Source organism: Eschrichtius robustus, chromosome 17 (genome assembly GCF_028021215.1).
Source record: "Eschrichtius robustus isolate mEscRob2 chromosome 17, mEscRob2.pri, whole genome shotgun sequence".
Classification (NCBI taxonomy): domain Eukaryota; kingdom Metazoa; phylum Chordata; class Mammalia; order Artiodactyla; family Eschrichtiidae; genus Eschrichtius; species Eschrichtius robustus.
This window is the reverse complement of record NC_090840.1, coordinates 3,930,233-3,949,203: the sequence shown is the minus strand read 5'-3', so window position 1 is coordinate 3,949,203 and position 18,971 is coordinate 3,930,233. Positions and strand designations below refer to the sequence as shown.

General features: G+C 41.1%; 1 protein-coding gene across 1 annotated transcript in view; it reads right to left on the bottom strand.

Annotated features, from left to right (window-relative positions):
• The window catches only part of RP1 (RP1 axonemal microtubule associated), a 65,901-nt gene that overhangs the window by 9,588 nt on the left and 37,342 nt on the right, over positions 1 to 18,971 (bottom strand). The gene's annotated exons all lie outside the window — the stretch shown is intronic.

The window sequence follows — 18,971 nt, the reverse complement described above, 5'->3', positions numbered from 1 at the left end:
GGTGGCGCAGTGGTTGGGAGTCTGCCTGCCAATGCAGGGGACACGGGTTCGAGCCCTGGTCTGGGAGGATCCCACATGCCGTGAAGCAGCTGGACCCGTGAGCCACAATTACTGAGCCTGCGCGTCTGGAGCCTGTGCTGCACAGCGGGAAAGGCCGCGATAGTGAGAGGCCCGCGCACCGCGATGAAGAGTGGCCCCCGCTTGCCGCAACTAGAGAAAGCCCTCGCACAGAAACAAAGACCCAACACAGTCATAAATAAATAAATAAATAAATAATTAAATAATTTTTAAAAAGACATAAAAGCAGCAGTTAACTAACGGTATTTATCATTGAAACATTAAAAACAACCTAAAGACACTAATAAGGGCCTAGGTAGATAAATCGTGATGTATACACCCATGGAAAACTATGAGCCGTTGAACATGGCTTTATTTATTGGCATAGAAAAATGGTCATGACCTATTTATTACTAAGCGAAAAAGCAGCTTATAGAATACACATGCTATGCCATTGCCAATGTGTACAATATTTATTATACTAGAAGAAGAAAGTCTGAAGTATATACAGCTCATTGTTGATGGTGGTTATCTCTGATGGCAGAGCTATGGATAATGTTTGTGTTTTTTATACATTGCCAAATTTTGTGAATCTTTAAAATTAGCAGGTATTATTGAACAGTTAAAAAATGTAAAATCAGAAACCATCATCCAATGAGAAAAGAGAGTTTTGCAACTGATCGATTTAGTTCTGCATGTCCCGGCAGTTAAAGAAAAGGGAGAAAACAGGAAAAGTTTATAAAGTTCAAATTGTCTGTTGGATGGAATCAAATGAACTCATCTAGAGGAAATTGGCTCCTGACATTAAATTCTAGAAGGAATGTATCATATATATCCTTAACTAAGGGCCATGTTAAGGTAGTGTAAAATGTTTCCATTACAGATTGTAGAACATGCAGGTACATTATCTAACACACTACTAATCTTACTTTGGGAAACGCTGCACTAAACAAATATTTTTAGAATGAATGACATTACTATGGGCTGCTTAAAATGGTGCAATCTGGTTACTGCTCCCCGTGGTGGTTCTAAAGTGAGAACTTCAGGAGGGAATTTTTTTTTTTTTTAAATAACTTTTGTTTTTTTAAAGCTTATTGATTTATTCATTTATTGATTGATTGATTGATTGCTGTGTTGGGTCTTCGTTTCTGTGCGAGGGCTTTCTCCAGTTGCGGCGAGCGGGGGCCACTCTTCATCGCGGTGCGCGGGCCTCTCACTATCGCGGCCTCTCTTGTTGCGGAGCACAGGCTCCAGACGCGCAGGCTCAGTAGTTGTGGCTCACGGGCCTAGTCGCTCCGCGGCATGTGGGATCTTCCCAGACCAGGGCTCGAACCCGTGTCCCCTGCATTGGCAGGCAGATTCTCAACCACTGCGCCACCAGGGAAGCCCCAGGAGGGAATTTAAGAGCCATTTTCACCAATCACTGAGATTTTTCTCTTCCACCTTGCAAGTGAAGCCAGAGTCTGACTGACAAGTGAGCAGCTTGTGGGAGGGTTTATCTGATGCTGGACTTGTTTTTCATTGGTAGCATAGTGTGGCTATTTTCTGTTGTTTTAAATCAATGTAATTATTGGTGTCTTTTGACAGAGTAAGAATGCCCTGCAGCCTTGAAGACAAATTGAACAAACTAAATAAATATGATCAGTATTACAGAGATGAACAAGGCATGTCTGTCATTATAAATCAGCTATAAATCTGGCCCAAATCACCTACTTAAATGTTTGCAAGCTGTTGTCTAAGACTCTTCATTTATCTCCAATACGATTTACAAATCTCATTTATATGTAACTTAGGAAAATGCATTCAAAGATCAGCCTAGAAATTAGATGTGTCTCCCCTTCTCTCTTCCCAAGCAGTTTAAAGTAATGATAACACTTAAGACACTAAAGGCAGCTGTAGCAGGCATGCGCATCAGGAGCTGGGGAATCCAGCTTTGCAGTGGAGTCAGCAAAACCTCAATCTCCCCTCATCCTCAGCTGATAAACTGTGCCATGCCCTGAATCTCCAGGCCCTCACCAACTGTGAAAGGGATGAATTCCTTCAGTACTTAAACAAAAGACTTCAGAACTCTTTGCCTCTAACTACTTTTTAGGTTGGTTTACTTAGTATTTAATTGAAAATATTTTACATGAATAATGTTTGAGACACATTTTTCACCTAATTTTGGAAATTATATTTATCTATATGTAATTGCGTAGTGAGGCTTTTAATTCCAGTAGTTTTCTGCCTGGATCTCACTATTTGGAGAGCTGTTGACCTGGTCGTCATGTTGAGAACACAGTTATGTGAGCTGATATGCTAAGGGTTTTGTTTTGGGGGTTTTGTTCGTTTTGATTTCTTCGTTTTGGGCTAAAATAAGAGAAAGGAGATTTTTGTGCTGGGACCAGAAGGGAGACCATGGAAGATAGGGTCAACTGGAGGGAAGAAATGGCCCCCATTGTCCCTATCCCACTGCTGCCCCGTCCTGATCATTGGTTTTGAACCTGATGCATGAAGGGAAGAAGCTAAAGTTACCACATCCTGGGAAGATGCCATATGCCCAGCAGTGGAGGAGCATTTACAGAACAAGTACTTGCAGCAGGGCAGTTGCCAGGCACCTTGATGTGGAAGCTGTAGCAAAAGCAAAATGGAAATGCAAGTTCCTCTGGTCCTAGTTGCATGTAAGAGGATCTCTGGGAACTCCTAGGAGTCACTGGGGGAAGTTTTGGAGAGTGTTGAGAGTTTGCATACGTGTGGGTAAGGTTTAAGAGCCTAGGGTGAGGTGGGCATTGCACGGAGCACGGTGAAGAGTCAGTATTATGGGTGAATAGAAGGATCTCCGTGCATACAGCGCATCGTATCATCACTGGGGAACAGAGTGCAAAGTTGATTCGTTCCAGAGGGAGCGTTTCAGCCTTTGCCTTGACATCATCATATGTATGTCCTACGGTGTCCATGGGAAAGTCACAGAGTAATTTAGTAGCACAATTGAGGAAGAGTCACGGTACCAGGAAAACATCAAGGAGAGATGCTGAGGCTGGGGAGAGGTGGCGGTCTCCAGAGGAAGAGCTGTGTACAGCTGCGATGCCAGGGGCACAGAGTGGGGGGATGCCCTCCAGGAAGAAGGCAGGGATTAGCGCAGCTTCTGCTGCTGCACGCAAGCAGACCAGCGACGCGGTCAGTCAGCCTTGACAGTAGGGCGTCCGCTTTCGTGAAACAGAGCTACCCGCCTCCACAACTTTTAGCTACCCTGTCTTAGTTGTGCACCTTTCGTAATCAGCTTCAAAGACTAATCGGAATTATTTGGATGGAAATTTTTTTAACGTTTCTTTACATACATTTTAGATAACAAGGTTTATTCTTTGCCCTCTGAAATCGGATAATGCAGTAGGATACTTAGGGGCTATGTAGGGAGCAAAAAAACTGAGTACCTAACGTGGTCTAATTCTTCTCCCAGCAGGTTATGCTGAGGGAGGAGAAGTGGAGGTGGACAGAGGGAAAAGAGGAAGCTAGGATCTTCAGGCCCTCTACTTTCCTCACCACTGACTGCCCTAGAGGTAGCAAAGGACCCAGTTAACAGTCTCTTGCCTCCAGCCCAAATTATATTGAAATCTTCTTCTAATGGCCTGACGCTTGCTGTCGATATCTTCCCCACTTCTCTGCAAGCTCTTCATTGCCTACAGTCAGACCACGGACCTGTCATGGATACTTGCGTCGCTTTTTAACATAAAACGGATTTTTTTTTAATACCCTTTGTTTCACTAGGTTCAACCATTGTTATGCTGATCCGTGCTTTCATTGGTCTGAATCATCTGTGCTGCTCAGAGCTAAATAGTTGCCTCTACCAAGAGGGCTGTACCTTCTCTCCACTACTCACTTGACAAAACAGATGACGGATTCACAAGATGCAGGTGCATCATGTCCTAATTATATTTTTAATTTACTTTTCTAGCATGTAGTAGGAATTCAAGCAATTCAGAAAGAAAAATGAAGTAGAAAACAAAACATAAGAGAGGTATATTCATAATGTTCTATAGCAATTCAGAGATCTGATGCTGCAAGAAAAAGTAGTTCATCTCACAGGTCATAACACTGTGGGGTGGCCTTGGGGCTGAGGGTTCAGAAGAGAAGCACACAGCAGCCACAGCACTGCTGAAGCACAAGCAGCTTCCTCCTTCTTAAGGTGTCGCACAGATTGCTCTAAAGAGTTAATAGAGCTTTTATAATCAGAAGAAAACAAAACTTTTCCCATGTTTTAATACACTCGAATTGCTTGATTTCCTGATACTGAAGTTCCCTCCTACTTTAAGATCAGCATATTGTGAAGGTTTCTTGCATATTTGGGTAAAGATAATATTAGCAGTATTTATTGTTTTTCTAATGGTTACATACAGAACACAAATATGTAGGCTAGATATGTAAAATAAAGTACAACTGGCTAAAATAGATTATTTTCAAAATAAAGATTTTAAATAGTTTTGTACTTACCAGAACTTGAAACTTCCCTTATAAAGGAAAAGATGGGTTAAGTTGTTTGAATGATTCCCATAAATGTTACCGGATATGTAACCTGCTTGTTTCGTGCAAGGAAACTAATGTCTTTGGATTTATTCTTAGTGTATTCACTCAGGGATTGAGTACAGCCAATTAATTTAATCCGAGGTGATGCTAATCACCAGACAGAATTCACCTTAAGGGGACCATAGCCAGAAACAAGCCAGTTCCCGGCATGCTCCGCAGTTCTGAAATCTTCCTAATTAGTTGCCCTTGCATTGCATCTTGTTTACCTAGTATCATTCTCAGGAGAAAATACTTCGCCAATTCATAAGCATTTCCCTCCCAGACAGCCTTAAGTCCTCATTTATTTTTATTAAAGAGAAAAAGTTGTTACGCTGCTAAAAATGACATTTTGTCATTCTTTGATAAGCAAGTCTGAGTCAGTATTTACTCATGGTAGTCATTAAAAAGAAAAGGACCTAAGCCTTTTGCTTTTGTTTTGTTTTGTTGCTTTACTTTTAAAACTCTAGGTTTTTTTTTAAATTGGAGTATAATTGCTTTACAATGTTGTGTTAGTTTCTGCTGTACAATGAACTGAATCAGCTATATGTATACTTATATCCCCTCCCTCTTGGGCCTCCCTCCCCCCCACAATCCCACCCATCTAGGTCATCACAGAGCACCAAGCTGAGCTCCTTGTGCTATACAGCAGGTTCCCACTAGCTATCTATTTTACACATGGTAGTGTATTTATGTCAAGCCTAATCTCCCAGTTCATCCCACCCTCCCCTTCCCCACCACTGTGTCCACACATCCATTCTCTACATCTGCGTTTCTATTCCTGCCCTGAAAATAGGTTCATCTGTACCATTTGTTTAGATTCCACATATATGCATTAATATATATTTGTTTCTCTCTTTCTGATTTACTTCACTCTGTATGACAGACTCTAGATCCATCCACATCTCTACAAATGACCCAATTTCGTTCCTTTTTATTGCTGAGTAATATTCCACTGTGTGTGCGCACACACACACACACACACACACACACACACACCCCACTTCAGACTATACTGCAAAGCTACAGTTATCAAGACAGTATGGTACTGGCACAAAAACAGAAATATAGATCAATGGTACAGGATAGAAAGCTCAGAGATAAACCCACGTACCTATGGTCACCTAATCTGTGACAAAGGCAAGAATATACAGTCTCTTCAATAAGAGACTGGACATCTACATGTAAAAGTATGAAATTAGAATACTACCTAACAGGACTTCCCTGGTGGCGCAGTGGTTAAGAATCCACCTGCCAATGCAGGGGACACGGGTTTGAGCCCTGGTCCGAGAAGGTCCCACATGCCACGGAGCAACTAAGCCTGTGTGCCACAACTACTGAGCCTGCTTTCTAGAGCCCATGAGCCACAACTACTGAAGCCCGTGTGCCCAGAGCCTGTGCTCTGCAACAAGAGAAGCCACCGCAATGAGAAGCCCGCGCACAGCAATGAAGAGTAGCCCCCACTCGCCACAACTAGAGAAAGCCAGGGCGTAGCAACGAAGACCCAACGCAGCCAAAAATAAATAACTTTCTAAAAAAAAAAAAAGAATACTACATAACACCATACACAAAAATAAACTCAAAATGGATTAAAGACCTAAATGTAAGACCGGACACTATGAAACTCTTAGAGGAAAACATAGGAAAAACACTCTTTGACATAAATCACAGCAAGATCTTTTATGACCCACCTCCTAGAGTAATAAAAATAAAAACAAAAATAACCAAATGGGACCTACTTAAACTTTAAATCTTTTGCACAGCAAAGGAAACCATAAACAAGACAAAAAGACAACCCTCAGAATGGGAGAAAATATTTGCAAATGAAGCAACAGACAAAGGATTAATCTCCAAAATATACAAACAGCCTTTGTTTTTAATGTAAGCACTCTTGCTTATTATGGTATCAATGTAGTTCTATGAAAATGCCTGTAAATGTAACAATTTGGCTACTCAGCATAACGGGACAAATGAGAGAGGCACCACCCAGAAGTGATGTGACACTTCTGCACACACAGCTCTCTCACCGCTCTGCTTAATCATCATGGGGTTTGAACATGTTTCAGGACTTTGTCACACATGCAGTCCCCAGATGACACGTACTGCCTCTGATGGCTACCCGTAGCCTAATCTGATTTGAAGATACCTCACCTAATCAGATTTACCAGGCTTCCCACCTCAGCTCTGAACCGCAAAGACAAGGTCCTCTGGGAAAGAAGGACCAGGTTCACACTTGTGCTGCCAAACGTTGCCTCCAAACAGACCACAAAAGGAAAAAGATTATAAAGCTGCACGGTTTGCCTTGTAAATGCTGCCTTTGTAACAAATGACCAATTAAAAAGTAAAACGAGTAAGAAAGGGAGGGAGGGCAGAGAGAGAGAGGCACTGAGTGAAGGAAGGAAAGACAGAGGGAAGGAAGGGAGGGGGGTAGATAAGAGAAACAGTAGTGTTTAACTTGATACAGACCTCCATTTATAACCATCACCATCACACAAAGACAGGGCAATTGCATCATTAAAGAAATGCATGTTTACAGGGTAGCAATAGGCATGAATGGCATTATTACCAGCTCAAAATTGAAGTGTAAATTTTAAAAGTTTGGAGTTAGATATAATCTGCTCTTAAATAGCTAAGGACTAATGAATCCTATAATCCACATCGGATAAACAATTCACATCCATTTCCTTCTATTTCAACAACGAAGGAATTTCAACTAAAGGAATTCCTTTGGGGCACTTCTAGAAAAAGTAAAATTTCATACATAGAAGTCAGCACGAAGGGGCCCTCCCTTCCCAAGCATCTCCCCTAACACACGTTCCACTCCCATGACTCCAATCAGGAACGGGGACCAATACACCTGTTGCCCAATCATGCCACCATGCTGTCTTCCCGGCATCCCTTGTCTCTGGCAGATGCCACTGTAGGAAGTCTAAACCACTGCTTCTCAAGCTTGATCATGCGCACAGATCACCTGGGGATCTCTGTTCCATTCTGTCTGGTCACCACTGACCAAGGAGCCAGACCGCAGGGAGCCAGTGCACAGAGGTTAAGCATATGTGCTCTAAAGTCAGACCTCAGTTCAAATTCTGTCTCTTCCTTCCAGGCCATTTACTTAATTTCTCTGTGACTGTTTCCCTGGCCATAAAATAGCGGGAAACACCCACTTTCTAGGCTCATTGGGAAGACTAAAATATATATTACATGTTAGGCAAAGTGCCTAATGTCCTAATGTGTTCAATAAATGTAAATTACTATTTTGCCATGTCAATATTCTTTTAAAACACTTCCATTGTTCTCACATCCTTTAGTAACTACTCCCACACCCTACTGTACCACACCATTTGTGGTCTGACTCCAGCTTACTTTTCCAATTTCATCTCATGTGTCTTACTCAACAATTTGAATCACTTGACATTTCTTAAATGTGGTTCCACACTTCTGCACACATTGTATCTTTTACTCGGTATGCCTTCTCTAGCCCTAACCCCCTGCCCTACACCACCATCCACCTTTCCATCCCTTCCTTCAACACTCAGCTCATCTCAGGAACCTCTCTTGCACCCTTGCCTTCCCACTGCACAAGCATTCTCTGCTGAATAGATACCCTCCACTGTGCTCACTTATCTGTATAAATATATACTCTCTCACACTTGTCACCCCACTGCCGTTGGTGGCTTCTTAGTCAATACACTCATTAAGCACCAGAAGTGTAACTAATTTATTCCCTCAGAATTTCTAGGAACAGCTCAGTGCCTCGTACACACCAGACACTCGATAAGTATCTGCGAAAGGAATGATCCTCTGCTTGGGTTTAATGTAGTGTGTTATAGAGATATATATGCCTGAAGAACCCTGCCTCATTTTAACTGCTAGAATTTACCTCTCTAGGCAGATCCAAGGAGCCCAGGGAAGGGCTCAGATTTCCTCAAGAAGCAGAATCATTTGGAGCAGTTAGTATGGAACATGCCCTTTGTCATTCCTATCCAACCCACATGGAACTCTGTGTAAGGTCCATTCTGATAAAGTTAAATTACTAGATGTTAAACCTGGATGGTCTCTGCCTTGGAAACAATTTCCCACACTACTGATCTCCTGGACTTTGAAACAGGCATCTGTCATAGTTCAGGCTGCTGTAACAATACTATGAAGCGGTGGTTTAAACAACAGGCATCATTTCTCACAGTTCTGGAGGCTGGGGAGTCCAAGATCAAAGCATCAGTCAATGTGGTTCCTGGTGAACCTTCTCTTTGGCATATCTGAATTGCAGCATCACTCCTCTTGTGCTTTGGGGCCATTATTAAGTAAAATAAGGGTCAGCTGAACACAAGCACTGTGATACCATGCCAGTCGACCTGATAACCAAGCAACTGCTAAGTGACTAATGGGTGGGACACACAGGACAGAGGGATGATTCATGTCTCAGGTGGGATGGAGCCGACGGTGTGAGATTTCATCACATTACTCAGAATGGTGCACAATTCAGAACTTATGGATTCTTTATCTCTGGAATCTGAACAACAGAAAAAAATGATTTTTTTATAATTAACAGAGCCTCAGGGACCTCTAGGACTATAACAGAAGAGCTAATATTTGGGTCATCAAAAGTTGCAGAAGAAAAAGTGAAAAGTAGGTGGGGCTGAAAAAAAATATTCCCAGAAATAACAGCTGAAAATTTCCCATATCCTGCAACAGAAAAACTATGATACAAGAAGCTGATTGAATCCCAAAGACAATAAATTCAAAGAAATTCACACCAAGATGCATCATAATCAAACTTCAGAAAACTAAAGACAAAGAAAAAATTTTGAAAGCAACCAGAGATGACATATTACGTACAAGACAAAAACAATTTGAATGACAGCAGATTTCTCATCAGAAACCACAGAGGCCAGAAGGAAGTTACAACCATTTTTCAAGTACTAAAATGAGAGCTGTGTCAACTAGAGTTCTATACCCAGTGAAAATATCCTTGAGGAACGAAGAGTAAGTAACCCAAACATGCTCAGATGAAGGAAAGCTAAGAGAATTTGTCACCAGCAGACTTACTCTGAAAGAATTTATAAAGAAAGTTAACTAATAAAAAGGAAATTATGAAAAGAAGAATCTTGGACTATCAGGAAGGAAGAAAGAACAACAGAAAGACCATAAATGTGAATAAATACAATAGACTTGCCTTTTCCGGAATTTTCTAAATTTTGTTTGACAGTTGAGGCAAAAAACATAATACTGTCTTACATGGTTCTCGATGTATGTAAAGGAACTATTAAAACAAATATAAATGGAGGAGGTTAAGGGGAGCTAAGTTTTCTACACTTAAACTGGTAAAATGTCTACATTAGTAAACTGATAATTATGTATGTACAGTGTAATACCTAGAGCTACCACCAACATACACAAAGAGATATGCTCAAAAACAATATAGAAAAAGCAAGATGAAACTCTAAAAACCGTTCACGTATCCCACAGGAAGGTGTGAAAGAGAAAACAGGGAAATGAAAAAACAAAGAGAACAAAAAATAAAAAATAATATGGCAGACTTAAGCCCTAAGATATCAATAATTAGATTGAAGGTAAGTGGCCTCACATACTGTATGATTTTGTTTATATAACATTTTTTAAATGACGAAATTACAGAACAGATTGGTGGTCGTCAGGGTTAGGGATGGTGTGGGAGAATAGTGGGTGTGGTGACTGAACAGTTCTGTGTCTTGATTGTGGGGTGGTTACACATGTGATGAAATGACAGAGAACAATACACACACTTTTCCATCAACCCAAAAGGACACTTTGTCCCCATTTGCAGTCATTTCTCATTTCCACCCATACCCCAAAGCAGCCACTAATCTACTTTCTGTCTCTGCAGATTTGCCTATTCTGGACATTTCATATAAATGGAATCATACAATATGGAGTCTTTTCTGTCTGGCTTTGTTCATTTATCAATAGCATAATGTTTTTGCATATATCAGTACATTGTTTCTTTTTATTGCCGAGTGGTGGTGTGGTGTACGAATATACCATATTTTGTTTATCCATTCACCAATTGATGGACATTTCGGTTTTATTACTAATCCTATAAAGCAAGCAGTCACATCAATTTTTAATGTGCTTCATACAACACAACAGGCATAGGCCTTCGTCTGGAAATAACTGCTAACGAGAAATACACGGGAACTAAATGACATGGGAGCCATAATTCCCAGTGCTGTAGCAGACTCACATTACAGCTTCTAAAATTTATAGAGAAGAACTGAACTGATACCAAATTCCATGTATAAACAGCATCTATTTATCTACCCATCTAGCAGTGCTGTAGTAACAAGAACAATAATAGTAACAGTAATAATAATAATAAAGTGTATTGATTACTTACTTTGTGCCAGGAACCATGCTTAATGCTTCAACTAAATTATTTCATTCAATCCTCACAACAACTCTATGAGGTATGTACTATTATTATCCCTGTTTTCCAGCTAGGAATACCAGGATCAAGGAAGGAATAGTATTTTACCAAGGGACACATAATTAGTAAATAGTGAAACCTCTTAACCACTTTGCAGTAATGTTCTCTATCTAATGTTAAAGACTATATGTGTGTTGAGGGCATACTGTGGAGGATCAAAAACACCTGGCTAAGATAAAAAAGAATGAAATAATGCCATTTGCAGCAACATGGATGGACCTAGAGATGACCATACTAAGTGAAGTAAGTCAGAAAGAGAAAGACAAATACCGTATGATATCACTTATACGTGGATCTAAAATATGACACAAATGAACTTATCTACGAAACAGAAACAGACTCACAGACATAGAGAACAGACTCGTGGTTGCCAAGGGGGAGGGGGAGGTGGGGGAGGGGTGGGTTGGGAGTGTGGGATTAGCAGATGCAAACTATTATATATAGGATGGATAAACAACAAGGTCTTACTGTATAACACAGGGAACTCTATTCAATATCCTGTGATAAATCAAAGAATATGAAAAAGAATGTATATATATATGTATATATATGTGTATAACTGAATCACTTTGCTGTACAGCAGAAATTAACACAACATTGTAAATCAACTATACTTGAATAAAATTAAAATTTTTAAATGCCTGGCTAAGGAGTTTTGATTCTATTCTGTAGAACATGGAAATGCACTGAAGACTTTTGAGCATGGAAATGACAGCATCAGAACCCAACATGTCACTGACTTTGCTAAGTCAGATGATTTGGAGGGAGGAGGCTGTGGTGACAGAAACTGGGGAGGTGGCCCTAAAAATAGTTCAATCAAGAGCTCCTGAGGGCTGACTTAGAGTAATGAGAATAGAAAGGAAGGAAATTATTTCCAAAAATTTCAGAGGTAGACCCAAAATAACATAACAATAGGTCGATTGTGGAAGGCAAGGAGATAGGTAATTTATTTAATCCTTTAAATGAATAATCTACTGTAACTAAAGAAGACAATACAGAGCATAGTTCAGCAAAAGTTGTGTGAAGCAGGCAGAATAAAGATGACAACAGGAGTTGGCTTTTTAACAAGTATTTGCTGTATCGTTTAAATGGGTAACTCAAGTTTTTCAAGCCTGGAAAAAACTGTAGTGTCAATAAAAACAATAAATCTACGTAAGAGGAGAGACTGTTAAGTCAGGAACTGTCTAAATCCATTCCATTTCATTTTTTTTTTAAACGCAGTTTTAATTTATTTATTATTTATTTTTGGCTGTGTTGGGTCTTCATTTCTGCGCAAGGGCTTTCTCTAGTTGCAGTGAGCGGGGGCCACTCTTCATCGCGGTGCGCGGGCCTCTCACTATCGCGGCCTCTCTTGTTGCGGAGCACAGGCTCCAGACGCGCAGGCTCAGTAGTTGTGGCTCACGGGCCCAGTTGCTCCGTGGCATGTGGGATCCTCCCAGACCAGGGCTCGAACCCGTGTCCCCTGCATTGGCAGGCAGATTCTCAACCACTGCGTTTTTTTTTTTAACATACTTCGTTTGAGGTCACAGAAACGATCCAGGTAGTGATATCCAAAAAGCAGTAATTAATATGACGTTCAATATTGGGTGAGAGATCAGAAGAAGAGAGATTTTAGAGGCATCCAAGTAGGGGCTGTAATTTGTGTCTTGGGATCACTGAGAGAAATAATTGGGAAAGTGGTGAATATTATTCATGTAATGAAACGAGCAAACTCTAGCAGTTATACAGTATTTACAGTTGTGATATGGACAGAGCCCATGATGGACTTGATAGTCTAAGTTATAGTGAGATAACAAAAAGACCCCAAATTCACAGTGGAATTTCACATTTCCATCACTGGCTGACCAGATGAAACTGATCTAGATGTACCATAAATTAAAATTCAAAATGATCCTGATTAAAATGTGTTCAAGCCTATTACAGTCTTATGGAGAAATAGTATTATTGAAGCAGAATTCTATATATTTCAAGAATTTCTTAAACTATACTAACTTGAAGTTTATCATTTCTGTGACTAATATTTATTTCTAATTCAGGACAAATTAATGAGTTATAATCTCTTGGTCAGAATTTGGTAAGTACTATTTACTAATGAAAGACTGAAAAAAATGGGTTGCTCTAAAAAATTTGCCTGTCAGGGATAAATCACCTTTGGCATAAAATCTTCAAGAGTGCTCAAAGCACTGTAAAGGGGTATATTTTACTCTACCAAAAAAGGAATAACTTCATTATTAGTGACAGAAAATGCAGCTATCATCAAAATGTACATAACCAAGCTAAGGTTAGAGACAAGTCAATCCAAAAAACTTATTCCTAAATATCTTGACAGAACAATAAAGCAAAACCTCTGCTTAGAAAAATCAGGTAAGTAGATCCTCAGTTCCACTTTGCTCTCTCAGCTGATAAGCAGTTCTTGGGATTTCACATCAATGATTGGAAACAGCCAGTTTAAAAAAAGCGATTTTAGGTAAATATCCCATGGTGTGTTCTTGGTACGCTGCCACAGGGAAGTATTTAGATGCTCGAAGATTCCAACTTGCTACAAGAGATGAAAGTGGAAAATTTCATTCGGTCCATGTGTTTAGATTAAGTTGTTATTTTAAAATAACAACTGCCTGTGGAAAGATGTTTTATTGCTTAGGGGACATAGACATTCCTGAATAAAACTGCACTATGCAAAAATCTTATTTTAAGATAGATGTTGGTTATTTTTTAAAAGTGAGAAAAACACCTTGAAATTCTTTTCGACTGACTTGACATTTTTACATTAAAAAGGAAGTCATTTGGATATTCTCTCCAAATAGCAGTTTCATGCTAATCCTTACCACTAATTCTATCATCAGGAGCTTTCCCTACCTGTTAAAGAAAATATTTTTAAATCTCAAACACGGTCTTTTCAATTTGTTCTAAAAATGGAAATTTCTGATTTCTAGTTTAAATTCTTAGCACTTGTACTTTTTAGTGACGTGTAGTTGACTTACCATACTTACTTCAGATATACAACATAATGATTCAGTATTTTTAGGGATTGCACACCATGTAAAGTTATTATAAAATACTGACAATATTTTCTTTTCTGTACATTACATCCCTGTGACTTATTTATCTTATAACTGGTAGTTTGTACCTTCACCTATTTTGTCCCTCTCCCCACCTCTCCCTCCTTTGGCAGCTACTAGATTGTTCTCTGTATCTCTGAGTCTGTTTCTGTTTCGTTATATTTGTTCATTTGTTTGTTTTTGTTTTTTTAGATTCCGCATATAAGTAAAAACATACATCTTTAATTAACAACTTTCATAATACTTGCAGTGGCCCTCTAGCGGCCCTTTATTTGTCTTCGAATTCTGTGTTTCTCAGTTCTTTCCACCCTAGTACCTCTAAGGAAAGGGGAGGATAAATTCGTAATCACAGACTGGAGTTTTAATCAAAGTTTGAAACTGAAATTTTAATTTTGCCTGAAAAACAGCATGACAATTTTATATTGTAATTTTGTAATGTTTCGTTATAAAAATGGTTCAAGGTTTTTTTCATCAAATAAATTGAGATGTATCAGAATTGTCCCCCATGGCTTTTCAGAATCTCCCTCTAAGCACAGCAGCAAAGAATATGTTTCTAACAAAAAGTGCAACACTTGTCTAAGTACAAAGAAGGCAGGCGGGTGGGGTTACCAGTCCCCGCCTGACCGGACTCGGTCTGGCTGCCACACTGAGGTCCAGCAAAGGGCAGACCCAGCCTCCCCAGGCTGACCCTCCATGGTCTCATCCTCTCTAGAGGATTAAGAATGGCTGAGTGCCTGCTCAGAGACAGGGCCCTGAACTTCAGCCTTCCCTGTGGGCCAGACTGTGTTTCAATCTGCTGTTCTTGACCTTGGTTCATGCTCCCCTTCTCTGGGGCAAAAAGACTGCAGTGGACCCCACTGATTGGACAGAGATGGCCCTTGCCTTGCAGCCCAATCAGATCCCCTGCCTGCTATAACTTCCACCGATGAGACTGCAGACTAAACACAAGGTCAAAGTGAATGGCGACTGCCCACCCCTTCCAACAGAACAGCATGGCAGCCCGTCCTAACGCTGAGGGTCTTCCCTAAATCAGGTCTCGCTTACTCACTTCCCTCTACAGCCTTCTGTCTTAGCCCAGCGAGCCCTGCAGCCTGTCCTCTGCATACTCTGGATATGGCAGCCTACACCAGATGGCCGTGAGATTAGCCGTATTTGGGAGTGATTACCAAGTAAGCTGCTGATGTGGGGAGGTAACAGACAGCTAATGCAAGCAGTTGCCTCCCAGGCTGAGAGATTGCATTTACTACCACAGAACTAATACGGATTTTTGAGAAAGAAAAGGATGAGACAAAAATGGCATTCAAGATGATCTTCTAGTGGCAGAATGTAATGTAGACAAAGGGTGGAAAAGACTGGGGAGAGAAATATAGGATGGAAACAAATCTCTAATCAATAAATCTTTAATAATTGGCCTAGGATAAAATAGGGGTTCTGTAATGAAAGCAAAATACAAGACAGATTTTGAAGAAAGAATCTCCAGCTGTTGGTAGCAGATTAAAAACCAGTTAGTCAACGAATTTTGAGGTCCTGTGTTTGCCAAGCCCTGTTCTAGGTGCGGGAGAGAGAGCAATGAGCGAGGTTCAACCCTACCTGCCAGGAACCGCCCTTCTAAAGGGGGAAGCGAATGATGCAGCAGCCAATGGTCATCATTTTACTCAGCACACATTCCCAAGCTCTCTCCGTTCATACCTTCCTCCCAGAGGTTAAGAAGCCAGATACTTCCCAGTCTCTTGCGTCAGTAATCTAGGTGATCTTGTTTAGGCCAAAGCTGTGTAAGGGAAGATCTGAAGGAGCATTTGTTGAAACTGTGGCTTTCTCGACAAAAGAAACAGACACAGCAGGTGCCACCCCATTTTCCCTCTTCCTGCCTGGAACGTAGAAGTAGTACAGGGAGCTAAGAGGCAACACATATGAAGACAAAACACTAACACACAGAGGATGGCCAAGTAGAAAGAGAGGCGTGGTCCTGAGGGCTCCGTGAGCAGCTGGGCTAATCTGGTAACCTCCTGACTCTTCTCATTATGTAAGAAGAATTAACCCTATTCCTGACACCAACTTCTGGAACAGAACCCTCCCTGGCAAACAACTAAAGCTGATCCTGGGGATCACACACAAAAGGAGTCCATTGAAAGAATATTGAATGCCTCACAGAATCTCTGAGAGGTATAAAGAAGACAGCTCAAACTTAAGGTTTCAGAAACAAACATACAAAACCTTTCATCATACCGGCCCGAAGAAGAAATCACCTGCATGCCACAGAGCCCAAGCTGCTATGGCTGGTAAGCTTGCCAATTTCCCACCAGGAACACAATCGTACTGCAAATAAGACCAACCTAGGTAACTGACTATACTGCTGAACTGAATGAATAAGCACTTTCAGAACTCTAATGGAAAACTGATGAATTCATAAAGTGTTAACAAAAGATCAAGATGAAAAAAAAAAATTAATTACATGGGACTGAGTGAACTGATGAGGATGATTATAATTTTTGTGACTTTCTGTTTGAATAAAAAAAAAAAAACCCCACAAGGACTCAGAGGCAAAAAAATATACAAATCAATTTTCACTGCAAAGTAAAGGAGCTGTTACAGTGGAGGATTACTGGACTGAATGTCAATATTATGACATAGTATGAGTGTGTTTCGTTTTTGGTAATTGCAATCATTGTTGCTTTTCTTGTGGTCATCCATTTACAATGCTTGGTGTCAGTTGATTTATCTCTTGTAAAAATAAAGTACAGTGTGTGTGTGTGTGAAAAGAAAAGAAAAAAAGACCAACCTAGCACAGTCACCTTTGCTGTCACCCTAACTGGAGAATCAGGTCCCCAAGGAGCCTGCTTTCTCACCTTGCTCACTGCCAACCTGCACAAGTACCTATGCCTTTAGTGCAAAAAAAATAGACAGAAAATGTGTAGCTCGTTCGGCTCCTACAGGAAGAAATACTCTTTGCCCAACAAAGATTCGTAAGGTGGGTAATCTCCCAAACTCAAAAGAAATGCAGATACGAGTAATTTAAAATGATTTGCAAATATACACTGTTACGGTAGACTGTTTGCAAAAATGAGTACCTTTATTCCTTCCCTACATACTCACCCCTTTACAATGTGATCTGTAGCTCCTCCATCAGAGGTGGTGTCTGTTTCCTCACTGCTTGAATTTGGGCTGCTTTGACCAAGAGAATGAAGCAGAAGGACATTATGGCAGCACCAAAACTAAACCTCAAGAGAACGAGTACACGCAGCTCTCCTGAGAATCCTCTGTTATCCACAGGAATAAGCCCAAGCTGGCCTGCCAGGCGATGCGAGAAACCTAGCCCAGATGCTCCAGTCACGCCAGCCAACAGCCAGCTGACCCTCAGAAACAGAGCCGCCTACCTGACTACAGACACTTAAGTAAGCCCAGTCTAACCCAGAAGACCACCCATCCAAGCCCAGTCCAACCAAAGAACTGTAAGCTTAATAAATGCTTGTTGGTACTTCCCTGGTTGCGCGGTGGTTAAGAATCCACCTGCCAATGCAGGGGACACAGGTTCGATCCCTGGTCTGGGAGGATCCCTCCCACATGCTGCGGAGCAACTAAGCCCGTGTGCCACAACTACTGAGCCCGTGTGCCACAACTACTGAAACCCATGCGCCTAGAGCCCATGCTCTGCAGCAAGAGAAGCCACCACAATGAGAAGCCTGCGCACCACAACAAAGAGTAGCCCCTGCTCGCCACAACTAGAAAAAGCCCGCACGCAGCAATGAAGACCCAATGCAGCCAAAAATAAAAATATATATATATATATATATAAATAAATGCTTGTTTTAGCCACTAAGTTTGGGGTGATTTTTTTAATGCTGTAAAAGCTAACTGATGGAACTACAGACAGCAAGAAAGAAAAAGGAAAAAAAAAAGAGAATTAGTAAATAAGATAATTTCAGGTACAGAAGTGATTTGAAAAATATAAAGTAGAGTAATTTGGTAGAAAGTGATGAAGATCATTCAATTTCTTGGGGAAATCCTCTCTGACAAGGGGATGTGTAAGATGAAACTAAATCTGAAGGAGAAAAAACTATTCCAAGGTGTAGAAGAAACATATGCCAAACAGAAGGGACAGCACGTGCAAAGGTCCTGGGACAGAAATGAGGCCAGAGAGGCTGGAAAATATGAGCCCAGTGGAGAGTGAAGAAAGATAACATCAGAGGAGGAGGAGGAGGTGCCGGGCCTCCAGGCCCGGAGGCGTGTAGGGCTCCAGGCCATGGCGAGGGTTTCAGGGTTTGTTGTGGTGAGGAACTCGGGTTTACACTGTGGAGAGACCACCCTGGTTGCAGCAGGAACAGAGGTCGGAGCCTTGATAGGCAGGTACTGGGGCAGTAATGGGAAATCTCTGTACTGCTGCTCAGCTATGCTGTGGACATAAAACTGCTCTAGAAATAAAGCCTATTTTTAAACATCATAAAAAAGTGGATTTTAAGAGATTAGTAGGAGAAAAGGAAAGAGATGCAGGGAGACAGGATGTCGACAGCATGTAATACTTACTGAGAGCCACCGGGCACCGAAAGGAAGCAGCATGTAAGGTGAAAAGAACAGGATTTTAGAATCAATGGCTAAAGGCCACCACTGGGACTTCCCTGGCGGTCCAGTGGTTAAGACTCCATGCTTGCACCACAGGGGGTGAGGGTTCGATCCCTGCTCGGGGAACTAAGATCCCGCGTGCCACACAGCACAGCCCCCCCAAAAAAGTCCACTATTAACAGCCCGTGTGCACTCGGGTGAACTTACCTACCTTACCGTCTATGAAAAACAGGTAAAAATAAGTATCTCATAGGCTGCGGTAACAGTTGGACGAGGAGCGCACGTAAAGTGCCAAGCCA